The sequence below is a fragment of the Lagenorhynchus albirostris genome, chromosome 4, assembly GCF_949774975.1.
Source record: "Lagenorhynchus albirostris chromosome 4, mLagAlb1.1, whole genome shotgun sequence".
In the NCBI taxonomy this organism is placed as follows: domain Eukaryota; kingdom Metazoa; phylum Chordata; class Mammalia; order Artiodactyla; family Delphinidae; genus Lagenorhynchus; species Lagenorhynchus albirostris.
In genome coordinates this window covers 86284127-86299513 of record NC_083098.1, presented here as the reverse complement: position 1 = coordinate 86299513, position 15387 = coordinate 86284127, and the positions used below count along the sequence as shown (strand labels likewise).

The 15387-nt window shown below is 40.4% G+C and overlaps 1 protein-coding gene across 3 annotated transcripts in view; it reads left to right on the top strand.

The window, feature by feature from the left end:
- The window catches only part of C4H4orf19 (chromosome 4 C4orf19 homolog), an 83885-nt gene that overhangs the window by 33360 nt on the left and 35138 nt on the right, over positions 1 to 15387 (top strand). The window lies entirely within an intron of this gene.

Here is a 15387-nt window from a genome sequence, read left to right as displayed (position 1 = left end):
AGCCTTCAGGGAAATAGATTCCAAAAAGCTTCACTGAAACCACTTATTTATTGACACTCAGAGACAGTTAATCATTCTGCTGAGCAAGAAACGCTTTGACCAAACAAGGAAAAACCCAGCCTTTCAAACAACTGACCTTTGTCAAATGTTTATTGAGAAAGGGAAGCTAGAAAAGAGCTGGAGGTGACAGATCCGGGCAGCCTTTGTCACACCCCTTTGTCAGGTGACAGTATCATATGGCAGTGGATACGAGCTTAAGAAAAAAAAGAAAAGGAAAAAGTTTTCTCTCTCTACAGAATTTGGAATAAAGTTACTATTCCTTTTTATGACTTATAATGTGTACCTTCTTTCTAAAATATATTTTCCTTCTCTCACTTCCGGCTCAGTACACACACACACACATACACACACACACACACACACACACACAGAGTCCCACACCTTCATAACATATTTGAATAATACATTCTGCTCGAAATACCCACCATCACAGACATAGTCTTCCTCTTGGACATCTGTTCTAGCTCCCGGCTGCCTGGAAGTTCTGAAGATGTGTTCTAGAACTTTCTGTTAGACAGTCAAGAAAACCATTGAGTTCTCTATGGGAGGCTGACGTGTGTAAGGTAATTAGCCCGGTGGTGCCTGGACAGCTCCAGCGATCCAGAGGTGGTGGTGGCCCATAGTGTGAGTGATTGCTGTTATTCACGGAACGGAGAATAAGTGTGACATTTTAGGTTCCATTTATTAAAATAGAGCAAGGACCATATGAAATGCTTCGATGGTTCTCAAGTAGCTTTTTTGGCCCAACGGTTAATGAAATACTTCAAAAAGGCAAAAAGAGATACATTGCCATACACTCATGTTCTTTAGTATGAAAATTTTCAAGCTACGGAAAAGCTTAAAGAATTGCACATCTCACCATCTAGAATCTATAATTAATGTAGGTGTCTTTTCTCTATCACGTATCTAACCACCTGGCTGTCCACTAATCCCTCTTTTTTTTTTTTTTTTTTTTTTTTTTTGACTACATCTCAGAGTATGTTACAGACGTCATTTCAGTTCAAACATTTCAGCATGTGTTTGGTTGACTGTGAGTTCAGTTTTTATTTGCCGTTCTCCTCTTCTCCTTCACCTTTCCCCCTGCCCTTCCTTCTCCACTTCCTCTGGTGTAATTTACATTCAGTGAAATGCATAAATCCAAGTGTACAATTTGGTGAGTTTTGGCAACTGCATACAACTGTATCACGCAACTCCTCATCAAGAAATATAGAGAGCGTCATCACCCAGGAAAATTTCCATGCCCCTTCCCAATCAATTCTTGTTTCCACTCCAATGGAGTCAGTCACTATTCTGATTTTTTTAATCACCATGGCTTAATTTAGCCTATTTAAAACTTATATAAATGACTCATACAGTCTGTAAGAATGTATGTTCTCTTTTGTGTAAGGCTGCTTTTCCTCAGCATGTTCTTGATTTCCGTATGTGTTGTTGCACATCTCAGCAGTTCATTCTTTTTTCTTGCTCAGTAGTATTTCATTGTATGACCACACCGCAGGGCATTATACTGTTGATGGACATTTGTGTTATTTCCAGTTTGGGACTACTCTGAATAAAGCTGCTATCAACACTCTTGGACAGTTTTTATGTGGATATATATTTTCATTGCTCCTGGGTAAATACCCCAGGAGGCAAATTGCTGCATCATAGGGTTGCTTCATATCCTTCACAGCCATGCCACCTGTGCTCAGATTTTCTGGGAGCAGCAACCTCCAAATCCATTCAAGTCCAGAACATACCCACCCTGCTTCCTGTCGCTGCTATTCTGGACAATAGCAGAACGAGGGGCAATAACAGTTATTTTAAGTTCTAAATGTTCTCATTTTCCTCCTGCTTGAATAAAGTGTTTTTTTCAACCAGCATGTTAAGACATGTTAGCATTTGGATCAGGGGAAGAAACAGTACTTCGGACGTTGTAGGTAACTCCAGCCCATCTCATTTGTAAGTCAGCACCTATATCACAAATGCTGTTGATGGTAGACTGTCCATCATTTGAATATTCATCATGTATGATGAGTAGAAGAAAACAACTTGAGGGACTTCCCTGGTGGCACAGTGGTTAAGAATCTGCCTGCCAATGCAGGGGACCCGGGTTCGAGCCCTGGTCCAGGAAGATCCCACGTGCTGCAGAGCAACAAAGCCCGTGCGCCACAACTACTGAGCCCGCGTGCCACAACTACTGAAGCCCGCGAGCCTAAAGCCCATGCCCCGCAACGAGAGAAGCCACTGCAATGAGAAGCCTGCACACCGCAACAAAGAGTAGCCCCCACTTGCTGCAACTAGAGAAAGCCCACGCGCAGCAATGAAGACCCAGCACAGCCAAAAATAAATAAACTAACTAAAAAAAAACCAACGACAACAACTTGAAAAACCTCTTATCCGTGGACTACTCTACACATTCAGCCCTCTATATTTGCAGGTTCTGCATGTGTGGATTCAACCAGCTGCAGATCAAAAATATTTGAAAAAAGTTCCAGAAAGTTCCAAAAAGCAAAACTTGAATTTGCCACACACCAGCAACTATTTACATAGCATTTACCTTGTATTTACAATTATTTACATAACATTTATGTTGTATTAGCTATTATAAATAATCTAGAGATAATTTAAAGTATATGGGAGGGTATTTGTAGGTTATATACACATACTCTGCCATTTTACATAAGGGACTTGAATGTCCTCGGATTTTATCAGTAGTATCCATGGGGATCCTGTATCCCCCAGGGATACTGAGGGATGACTGTGGATGATTTCAGCTGGTCCCTCAACATCACTCAATTGCATGTTTTCTTTAGTCATTTCTCTCTGCCGTCCTCTGTTGCATCCATTTTGAGCCCTCTCCAGTCAGATCTCAGACCTAGTCACCTTCCTCACGCTTAGCACTACTTTAGTGATTCTCAACCAGGGTCACTTTTGCCCCGCAGGTAACAATTTCTTTGATTGTCGTGTGGTCAGGAAGGGTGCTACTAGCATAGTCAAGGCTCCGGAACATCCTACAGTGCAAAAACAGTCCCCTGAAAGAAAGAATTATCCATCCTAAAATATCACTAGTGCCAAAGTTTAGAAACCCCACTTTACAGGCAAAATAGAAGACATTAAAACAGGCTTCTTAACATGTTTTTTGCTATGGACTGCTTTACCAGTCTGTTGAAGCCTATGGACCCCTTTTCAGGATGATATTTTTAAATGCATAAAATAAAATACATAGGACTGCAAAGGAAATAGAGTTATCAATTTTTAAAAATTGTGATGTAATGTGCTTCTTTTTTATATTCCACTTTTTAAATTGAAGTGGAGTTGATTTACAATATTTGTTTCAGGTGTACAGCATAATAATTTAGTATTTTTACAGATTATACTCCATTAAAAGTTATTACAAGATAATGGCTATAATTCCCTGTGCTATACAATATATCCTTGTTGCTTATCTGTTTTATACACAGTAATTTGTATCTCTTAATCCCATACCCCTATTTTGCCCCTCCCCACTTCCCGCTCCCCTTTGGTAACCACTAGTTTATTTTCTACATCTGTGAGTCTGTTTCTGTTTTGCATATATAGTCATTTATGTTATTTTTTAGATTCCACATATAAGTGGTATCATATAAGATTTGCTAACTCTGACTTATTCTACTAGGTGTAATATTTGCTAGGTCCATCCAGATTGGGACAAATGACAGAATTTCATTCTTTTTATGTCTGACTAATATTCCATTGTGTGTGTGTGTGTGTGTGTGTGTGTGTGTGTGTGTGTGTGTGTACATCTTCTTTTTCTGTTCATCTGTTGATGGACACTTGGGTTGCTTCCATGTCTTGGCTATTGTAAATAATGCTGCTATGAACATTGGGGTGCCATGTATCTTTTCGAATTAGTATTTTCTTTTTGTTTTTTGTTTTTTGGGGTTTTTTGGATATATACCCAGGAGTGGAATTGCTGGAGCATATGGTAGTTCTGTTTTTAGTTTTTTGAGGAACCTCTATACTGTAACTGTACCAAGTTACGTTCCCACCAACAGTGTATGAGGGTTCCCTTTTCTCCACATCTTCTCCAACACTTGTTATTTGTAGATCTTTTGATGATAGCCATTCTGACAGGTGTAAGGTGATATCTCATAGCTGTTTTGCCTTGCATTTCTCTAATAATTAGTGATCTTGAACATCTTTTCATGTGCCCGTTATGTCATCTTTGGAAGAACGTCAGTGTGTGTTTCTTTTTTTTTTTTTCTTTTTTTTTTTTTTTCTTTTGCGGTACGCGGGCCTCTCACTGTTGCTCAGTGGCCATGGCTCACGGGCCCAGCCGCTACGCAGCATGTGGGATCCTCCCAGACCGGGGCACGAACCCGCGTCGCCTGCATTGGCAGGCGGACTCTCAACCACTGCGCCACCAGGGATGCCCCAGTGTGTGTTTCTTTATAAATGTATTACAGAACAAGATCTAACAGGAGTCTAATAAATACCATAGTTATGAGCATAAACAATGTTTTGAGATCTACAATAGCTCTAATGTAATATGAAAATATCTACTTTCTATTAGAGGCAAAGTCACAGGAACTGCCAATGATGCTGTGGTTTGATGCCTACATTCAGAATTGAAGAAAATACTAAATTTAAGTTAGAGGTTAGGTAAGAAGGAGATATGACTTTTACTCATTTAAGTTCACAGATGCCGTGAACCCTATTTAGGAGATCCTTGAGGCTCTGCATACCTCAGCTTAAAAAACTCCTGCATTTGAGGAGATTGCCATCACATACATACACACACAAAAATTTATCTACATGTATATCCATCCTTCCTTCCCTCTTAATACAAGAGTAGATGTCCCTCTCAATCAGAGTTCACTTGCAGGAAACAGAAGTTACGTTAGCTATGTCAAGCAAAAGGAAATTTAATACAGGGAATCAAATGCTTGCAGTATCCCTGGAAAGGCTTGAGTAGCAGGCTCAATAACACTAAAAACAAAAACGACAACAAGGGCTTCCCTGGTGGCGCAGTGGTTGAGAGTCTGCCTGCCGATGCAGGGGATACGGGTTCGAGCCCCGGTCCGGGAGGATCCCACATGCCGTGGAGCAGCTAGGCCTGTGCACCACAACTACTGAAGCCCACATGCCTAGAGCCTGTGCTCCGCAACAGGAGAAGCCACCACAGTGAGAAGCCCACACACTGCAACGAGAAGTGGCCCCCACTCACCGCAACTAGAGAGAGCCCATGCACAGCAATGAAGACCCAACACAGCCAAAAATAAATAAATAAATAAAAAGATCTTTACTCATACCTCTCTGATTCTCTGATTACATTCTTTGTTTAGGCTCCAAGGACTAGAATTTTTGGAGCAAAAATAACTGATATTTTAAAGACTTTTTAACACTGGTTGTTATCATTAAACAAAAAGTTCAACTTACTTGACAAAAGTGTTATACAGTTATTTGCATTTATTTATTTCTGTAGTTGAATAATTTTTCATGTTCATTGGCTTTAGTATTTATTCATTTCTTAATTGGTTGGCCATGTCCTTTGTTATTTTTTTATGATGTCTTTAATAAATATCCTGTTGAATTATGAACCCTTTTAAAGTTAAAGATAGTAACCCTTTATCATCTGTGTCATAAATGTTGTTCCATTTGATCTTTGCAATTTTTCACCTCTTAAGGTGAAAAATATTTACTTTTTATGTAATCTGTTAATCTTTTACTTGTGTTTCTTCCAGACCTGTAGTAACTGAAGAGCCCTTCCTTATTCTTAAATTAGATAAATATTCACTTGTATTTCCCTCCAAATATTTTTATTCTCATTTAATTCAGGATCTAACTTTTCCCTAATAACCTGTTGTCCTACCACCATTTATGAAATGATTATAAAAATCCACAGGATCTTACATGTAGAAAAGTCTAAAGATTACACACACACACACAAATTATAACTATTATGGAATTCAGTGAAGTCACAGGATATAGCATCAACTTTAAAAAATCAGTTGCATTTCTATGTGCTAACAACAAACTATCCAAAAAGGAAATTAAGAAATCCGAGTTAAAGTGGCAGCAAAAAAATAAAATACTTTATTTTTATAGGAATAAGTTTAACCAAGAAGGTGAAAGACCTGTGCACTGAAAACTACAAAACGTTGTTGAAAGAAATAAAGAAGACAGAAATAAACAGAAAGACAGCTCATGTTCATGGATTGAAAGACTTAATATTGTTAAAGTGTCCATACTACCCAATATGATCTACAGATTCAGTGCAATGTCTGTCAAACTCTCAATGGCATTTTTTTAGAGAAAAAGAAAGAACAATCCTAAAATTCATTCAGAACCACAGAAGACCCAGAATAGCCAAAGCAAACTTGAGACAGAAAAAGCTTGAGGTATCACACTTTCTGATTTCAAAATGTGTTACAAAGCTACAGTAACTAAAACAGTATGGTACTGGCATAAAAACAGACATATAGACTAATGGAACAGAATAAAATGTCCAGAAATAAGTTTATAAATATATGGTGTCTTAGTCCATCCAGGCTGCTATAACAGAATACCATAGAATGGGTGGCTTATAAACAACAGTAACTTATTTCTCACAGTTCTGGAGGCTGGGAAATACAAGATCAAGGTGTTGGGATTGAGTATTTGGTGAGATCTCACTTCCTGGTTCATAGAGAGCTGTTTTCTTGCCATAACCTCATGTGGCATAAGGAGCAAGAGAGCTTTCTGTGGTCTCTTTTATAAAGGCACTAATCCCATTCATTAGGGCATACAGACCTATAGTCTACAGCATGAGTTCAACTGATCTTTGACAAGGGTGCCAAGAGTACGCAATGAGGAAGAGACAGTTGGGAAAACTGGATATCCACATGCAAAAGAACGAAATTGGACCCTTATCTTAAACCATACACAAAAATCAACTCATAAATGACTAAAGATGTAAACCTAAGACCTGAAACTATAAAACTCCGAAAAGAAAACATAACAGAAAACCTTCATGACATTGATCTTGAAGATGATTTCTGGGATCTTACACCAAAAGCACAAGAAACAAAAGCAAAAATAGACAAATGGGACTACCTCAAGCTAAAAACCTGCATGGGGGACTTCCCTGGTGGTCCAGTAGTTAAGAATCCGCCTTCCAATGCAGGGGACATGGATTCGATCCCTGGTCGGGGAACTAAGATCCCACATGCTGCAGGTCAACTAAGCCACAGCTACTGAGCCTGCATGCCACAACTAGAGAGAAACCCACGTGCCACAACGAGAGATCCCACGTGCTGCAATGAAGATCCTGCGTGCCGCAACTAAGACCCAACACAGCCAAAAATAAAATTAATTAATATTTAAAAATTTTTTAAATAATAAATAAAAGGTGCATAGCAAAAGAAATGACGGAGAGAAAGGCAACCTATGAAATGGGAGAAAATATTTGCAAACCATAAATCTGATAAGGAATTCATATTCTTTGGGGTTTTTTTAGGTAAAAATAGCTCACAACTAAACAGTACTACTTCCATAGGATGACAGTCTTCCTTATTAATTTCTTTAAATGTAAATTACACATACTATAATATGATACACTAACATTCTGTTTAATATAGTGGTTTAACCTATAAAAGTTTTAGTATAAACAGAAAAATGAATGCGAAAAATAAGATTGCATTCTTAGATGAGAGAATTGTGGGTGACTATAAGGTATGTTACATAACTTTTGACTTTGAGAAGCATATCAATGTTTTTTTTTTTTCATTTTAAATTCAACAAACGAACTCCTTCTCTGTATGCCAGATGTTGTTGAGGACCTGGGATAACAAAAAAGGATGAGGGTGTGTCCTTAAACCAGTCCTTGGACTCCTTGACTTGGCACTAGTACGGAGTTTGTCCATCCCCTCCAGAGTGCCAAATACATCTGGCAACCAAAGGAAAGCTTCAGCGTCAGATACTAAATGTTAGTGCAAATGAATGTAACCTGAGATTTTGCCAAACAAGCTTCCTATAGTCAGTGAACAATACGTTCCTTGACTTTTCGAGATTGACTTGACCAAATCTGTCATGGGAAAGTCTATCCTCTTAGAGCTTCCATCATCCTTAAGACCAGGTTACATAAATAAAGACCAGGTTAAAGAGAGAGAGAGAGCGCCCATGCAAGTGCACGCCAGCCATGAACCCAAGACCCCTATAAATCAGTTACGTTCTTTGCATCTATTTTTAGAGAAGATATATCAAGGCACTGTTTTCAGTGTTCTACGGGTGTTAACACGTATACTTCTAACAGCTACATGGAATATATATTTATGGACGAAGAATTCAGGGCATAAAGAGATTAAGTAATTTACCAGTCACCAAGCTAGGAAGAAATCACCTTCACAATCCTCGTATTTCTCTTTAATTCAAAGTTCCATACTCTGCCCTCCCCACTTTAGTGTTGGTTTTGTTGAAGGACTCGCCACGTTCTTCCTTGGCACATGCTAGAGAGGATGCGAGTGACTTGGCTATGCTACCAAGATTAACATTGACTTGAGCACAAATCTCCACCAGAGTATGTAGCACTTTCCTTTTTCTCCCCACCCCCCAAGTTCTCAAGCCAAGTTTAACTCCCTGAGATGGATAAATATTAACTTTGAGGTCCTCGTCACAGTGCGTGCGTCACAGGCCAGGGTCTAACCAGCAGGGAACTTTAGTCTCTTCCTGTGTCTCCTCTCACATGGACAGAGGAAGACAGAAATGCAGCCTCAGGTGTTTTTCTACAAATCGGTAGATGGTTGAGCCGCCTTGTTCTTCATTTGGTAGTATCGGATTGTATCTTTGCAGATATGTGGATAATACTTATGAATTTTTAATGATCAAATAATCAAGAGAGTTCCACTATTGATTATCAGATCTCTGTATGTTTATGTTCACAAGTCCAGACACGTACAAAGAGATACAAAAAACATACACTTGTAGAGGTCAAGGGACCATAGCAGTTATGTAGTCCAAGCCTCTCAATTTATTAAAAAGGAAACTAAACACCCAAAATATTTAACAAAATATTTACCAAAATCGCATAGATGTTATTTTGAAAAAGCAGTCACATGTTAGCTCTCTATATACTGTTACATTTTTTTTTTTTTTGCGGTACACGGGCCTCTCACTGCTGTGGCCTTTCCCGTTGCGGAGCACAGGCTCCGGACGCACAGGCTCAGCGGCCATGGCTCACGGGCCCAGCCGCTCCGCGGCACGTGGGATCTTCCCGGACCAGGGCACGAACCCGTGTCTCCTGCATCAGCAGGCGGACTCTCAACCACTGCGCCACCAGGGAAGCCCCTATACTATTACATTTTAAATTATTTTTTTAAATTTTCATCAAAGTTATGTATAGCAGGGTACAATTTTTAAAACCTGCTATACGAGAAAGAAAAGGTCCCAGACCCCTGCTCCTTATTTCCCTCCCCAGAAAGACCACTTTTCTGCCTCCATATGCCTAATGGCAAGTAAGTGTTGCCACCTCCTGCTTTTTCAGTTTGAGGCACCGCACATTAGCTTTCACCTTTGAACATGAGGACTTAGCTCTTTATTCTCCTGGTCTATACCATGTGCAATTGGCATCCTCACAGTATAGTTATATCTCAGTTTTGATTAGAAAAGTATTCAAAATTTACATTATTATGACTATATGTACTATTCAGAAATGGGGCCTATACTAAACTATTTTTTTCCTATCAGCACAACTTATCCCTGGAGTTAATAATTTTCTTTTTACTTGTTTATTTATTTTTGTCTGTTTGTGTGTGTGTGTGTGTGTGTGTGTTTTATGTACTTAACATTCATCCAGTACTGAAATATTTGCCAGTTGTCTAGATAGTCTCTGAAGGTGCTTCATGATTCTGTCAGTTTCATATCAGGTGTTATGTCAATTATGTCAGTTTCATGCGTCTGAAGAAGTCTCTCTCAGAAACCGCTGACCTGCTCATCTGGACTGGTTGCCCCCTCTGCCTGGTTATCTGAGGTCTTCTGCATTACCATCCAGAGTCCCTTTACTTTTCTCCTGTGTCAGAGCTATTTCCTAGACCTCACATCTTTTTTTTTTCTTCCTTGTTTTATTCCTTCATTTTCATGGACCACATCCTACAGTAGCTCCTTAAGAAAAAGCATATGGAGGTTTAAAGTTATGTAAGAACTTGCCTGTCTAAAATGTCTGTATTCTATCAATACCTCACTTGACTGATAGCATGATTGCCTAGAGAGTTCTATGTTGGAAATTATTTTCAAGCAAATATTTTTTCTTCAGAATTTTGAAGATATTGCTCCATTGTTTCCTTATCCACAGTATGGCTGTTGAAAAGTATTCTAATACCAACCACCATTCCAATTCCCAGTCCTTTATACATATATAAAACTGTATTTTCTTCTCTGAAAGTTGGTTGAATATATTGAGAAATTTCACAATGATATTCCTCAGTGCCAGTTGTTTGTTTTTTTTTTTAATCCACTGCACTGAACACTCAGTGAGCGTTTTAAATCTAGAAAATCTACCCTCCAGTTTTGGGGAATTTTCTCGAATTATTTTGTTGATGTTTCTTCTTCTGTGGGTGTTTTGTTTTACTTTCTAGATCTCCTGGCATTCCTGGATTATTTATCTGCTTTTCTTATTCTTCCTCTCCTGTTACGTATTTCTTTGTCTTTTCACTCCAATTTCTTAATTTTAACTTAGATTCCTTCAATTGAAGTTTTTATTTATGCTGTCATGTTGTTTTTTTTTTTTTTTTTTTTTGTGGTACACAGGCCTCTCACTGTTGTGGCCTTTCCCGGATGCACAGGCTCAGCGGCCATGGCTCACGGGCCCAGCCGCTCCGCGGCATGTGGGATCTTCCCAGACCGGGGCACGAACCCGTGTCCCCTGCATTGGCAGGCGGACTCTCAACCACTGCGCCACCAGGGAAGCCCATGCTGTCATGTTTTTAATTCCTAAGAGGCCTTTTTTTGTTCTCTGAATGCTCTTTTTTTTAACAGTATCATTTTCTTGCTTCATGAGACAACGTATTTCTCTTATCTCTATGAGTTTTTTAATAATAATTTTTGAAATTTTCTTTTTACTCCGCGGTTCCTGATCTCTCGCATTGTTTTTTTGGTTTTCTTCAGGTATTTGATAATCATTAGTGTTCTCAGATATAAGAGTAAGGAACGAAAAACTGAAGTTCTGAACAAGAATGTGAGGGTGGGGGGAAGGTTGCACTTCCTGATGATGGCTTTCGTTGTAATGAGCTGGCTGAGCCAGCTGTTAGGGAACTTCTACTGTCAGCGTCTTTAGGGCTTTCGTCATGTGTTGGCCAGATCCCCTAAGAAAATACCTGCAAACTCTTGCCCAGAGGGTAAGGGCCTGGCTGCCAGTGTTTGCTTAGGAGATTGAGGGTGAGAAGTAGACTGGAGGAATCCTGGGATGCTTCGTGCCTATTTACTCCATCCTCCTATCTTTATATGGTCCCCACCCTGAATGTTGCCTGGACATCCCCTGTTTCAGAGACCCGAGGCACCTACTGCTGCTAGAATACAGGTGGATGAGTGGCCATGAACTCAGTGGACCTGAAAAAGCTGACCCCGAAGCTGGAAGCGGGACAGATGAGCCCCACCAGTGTTCAGGGCAGGGTCTTGCCAGGGCTCCAGGAGTAGCAGCAGCAGCGCCTCAGGCTGAGAGGAGGCTGAGGCCAGAATGGCAGCAGCGGCTGAACTTGGTTTAACAAGCAGCTGGTACCCTACCTCCTTTTGCTACTGCAAGCATCTGGGCGGCAGCATCCCCTCCACCTCAGCAGAAGCCTGGAAAAGCATCCTGCGGTGAGGGCAAAAGAGAGGGCCATGAATTTGAGAGGTGTGCCTTTCTGGCTTGGGGTCTTTCCTAAGGGTACAGTCAGGTGTCTGGCTGTGGCTTCAGTCACAGGCTTGATTGGCACTGGAGGATGTACCTCCAAGGTGGGTCAGGTGGGTCCCTCCCCACGGGGCCTCTCCACTGCGTCAGTGTCCTTACAGCAGGGCAGCTGGCTTCCTTCAGACTGAACCACTTGAGAGACCGTTACAGAAGCAATTATGCCTTCTCTAACCTAACACTGGCAGTCACACATCATCATTTCTGCTATGTTTTATTGAACACGCAGCCTTGATTCAGTGTGGGAAGAGGACTGCAATAGGATGTGATGCCAGGAGGCGAGGATCACGGGGTCCCAGCTGGGAAGCTGGCTACCACACCTAAAACCATTCTGTGATGACTTCTTATCTTTTACTGATTAGTGAAGAGAGGAGTATTTTTAATGAAACGAAGGTTAAATAGATACCCTCTTCTGAAGCGTATCTAAGGCAAATGACGGAGGTGATATTGAGAGAGGCCAAAGCAGTAATCCCCCGTGGAGAGCCCAAGAAGAGTGAATGAGCACAGTGGGTTCCAGAAGAGGGTGAGGAAGGACTCTGGGTACTAGGAGAGGAAGGAAAGGAAGGGAAGGGCCAGAGGACTTGAGCCTCTCTGATGATTCAAGGCATCCGGATTTAAGTTGGAGTAATTACAGGCACCACATTTACAATTCCGAAATTTGTTCAGCCCAAAGAAACTAAAACGGGAGAATAGAGAGAAAGAGACGATTCATTTCAATTCTACAAGCATTTGTGTGTTTCCTCTGGGATAGGAAAAGAACATAAAATAACATCAACAGAAAATATTTACTGTTACAAGTTACCCTTTGGGTCTGTGCTAAAACTCTCCAATTACAAGTTTCCCTTCACTTTTGTGAGTGTGTGTGTGTGTTTCTTTGTATTTCCTGAGCAGAGATGAAATAGTCATTTGGGGAGCCAGGTAATAATCTTTCATATACTCAAGAAATCTGACTGTGACCTGGCTCGCTCGTCTTTCACTCACATTTGAAAAGTGCTTCTCTATTAGAGAGGAAGCAGCTTCCTGACGGATCCATGTGTGTCCAGGAAAGCAGTCTTTTACAGCGATCCCCGCCACTATCTTAACAATAGACAGTTATATTCAAGGCATTAATTTAGGACCTTTGTATGCCTTATCTCTAATCCTTATAATCGCACTAGAAACAGCATCATCCCCATTCTACAGGTGAGGAAACTGAGTAATGTCTCTGAGTCATGTGACTGTGCTGAAGTCATTTCCTCCCTCCCTAAGTGTTAATACTCTACAGAGAACCTAATGCCCAGCATCCCACCCCTGGAGATTGATTAACTCTCAGCAGGGGAAGTTGGGCCTGGGGTCACTGCTAATCAGAGGTTAGTGGTGTGTGCCTGAGGGAAAATTGTCTGAGAAATGCGTTTGCCCTTCAGGCCAGAGCCCTGAAACCTTCTGCTGGAGCCGCCAGGACTGGCTGAGGAATTTTGGAATTTCAGAAATGTTGTGAGGTGATACAAAAAGTTGAATTCTATTAAAGTATAATTAAAGTAAAAAAGTTAATAAATACTCAAAACTCATCACTTCCTAATTATTTTACTGTTTTCTGTGTTCTTGAGGGTATCTACATCTATCATATCTGTGTGGCAGAAACACTCTGTGATGGTGTAAAACCGTACCTCTCTCCAGCTTTGTGTTCAGGGACCTAACGTTGCTAGCTTGAAATCAGCCGTGACGGAAGCATTTACACCATGGAAAGTGGCGAATGCTATAAAGCCGGGCTTGATTTAATAGGTGGTTGCTTGACGACACTTATGACTGTGATGAAGAAAATGTTAATGCAAGTTAAATGTAAAAGTCTGCTGAGTCTGTAGCTTTTACATGAGGATAACCCAAAAAATTCCTGGAGGAAGTTTTCTTCCAGTATTTAAAAGCTGTTGTCTGATTCAGCAAAGAACTAGTCTTTAACAACCAAGTGAAATTCCAAGAAATGTATTCCTTTTTTCACTTTTGTCTAACTCATTAACTCAAATGAAAATATCCACTAACATTCAAATCAGATCTATGCTTACTGGCAAAAGAGTCTGGCAAAACTCAGTTAAAGCATTCTGTGAAAATAAGTTGTCCCTATGGAATTCGTTATAAAAAGAAACTATTGGGGGTTTTTTGTTTTTTTGCGGTATGCGGGCCTCTCACTGTTGTGGCCTCTCCCGTTGCAGAGCACAGGCTCCGGACGCGCAGGCTCAGCAGCCATGGCTCACGGGCCCAGCCGCTCCGCGGCGTGTGGGATCTTCCCGGACCGGGGCACGAACCCACGTCCCCTGCATCGGCAGGCGGACTCTCATCCACTGCGCCACCAGGGAAGCCCTGGGGTTTTTATTATTACTTATAAACTGTGTGCTACACATGCTTTATTTATAATAAACTTTTTTCTTTTTCTGTAGAACCAGTTGTTAAACATTGCCAGTGCACCACTGTCTGTGGGGTATAATTGGTCTACAAATTTTGCACCTGCTAGAACCACAGAGCAAAGTTCTTGCATTCCCCCAAAGCACTGGCACAAGTTTGAACATAGTTGAAATAGGAATACCGTTTTTTTATCCCATTGTTAAAAAAGAGAAGCTAAAAAGCATGCCAACTTCTTCTGGTGTTAAATTTTCTGCATTAGTCCACTGGCGAGAGGGAATACTGTCCAGAAATCTTCAGACTACCCCAAAGCAGGTTACAGATAAATGTCTCCTCATGGATTTTGTTTCCACGCATGTATGTACCTTTTATTGCTAATGAAGATTGTAGGATCCTTTTCCAGCTATCTCTGGTTTAAGCAGCAGTATTTTTCCCCCAAAGACAGTAAGTTAATACACTTTATGTGTTACTATATCAGGCTAAGAAAACATTAAGGATTGAAAATTTGGGAATTTAAGCCAGTCTCATATTTACTTAGTTGAGTGAATTACAAGTAGGTTAAGAGCGTATCAATTTCTGGTTTTGTTTTCCTTCTACCCTGTACCACTCTCTAGAAATACTCTAGAAATCTGTGGATTGTTATGCATATTTTTATATGCTCAGTTACTTAAATCTACTTTAATTGGTTTTGGACTGTTTCCACAAACTGGGTTTTCCATGTTGCACTCCACACTGTGGGAAGTGGGGCTCGCTGTTGATTTTAGCTTACACATAAGCAAATTTCCTTTGGCCAAATGTTTTCATTTTCTCTGAGCAAACTTTAATATGCAAAATTTTGAAAACTGCCATCCTTCCTACCTTAATCTCATGGACATCTAATATCTATTAATGGAAAACAAGGAAGGAAGAAAACAATAGCTAGGGACACTTCCAATATTTTCTGGAAAATTGCTTACATACGATTAGGAATGCTTAAGTGGCAGAGATAAAAATAATAACTGGGCAAGATATATCTGACTCAGGTTCGTACAGGCATCTTGATGGAGACAGATGATGTCTGCAGAGTTCTTGGTTCCCTT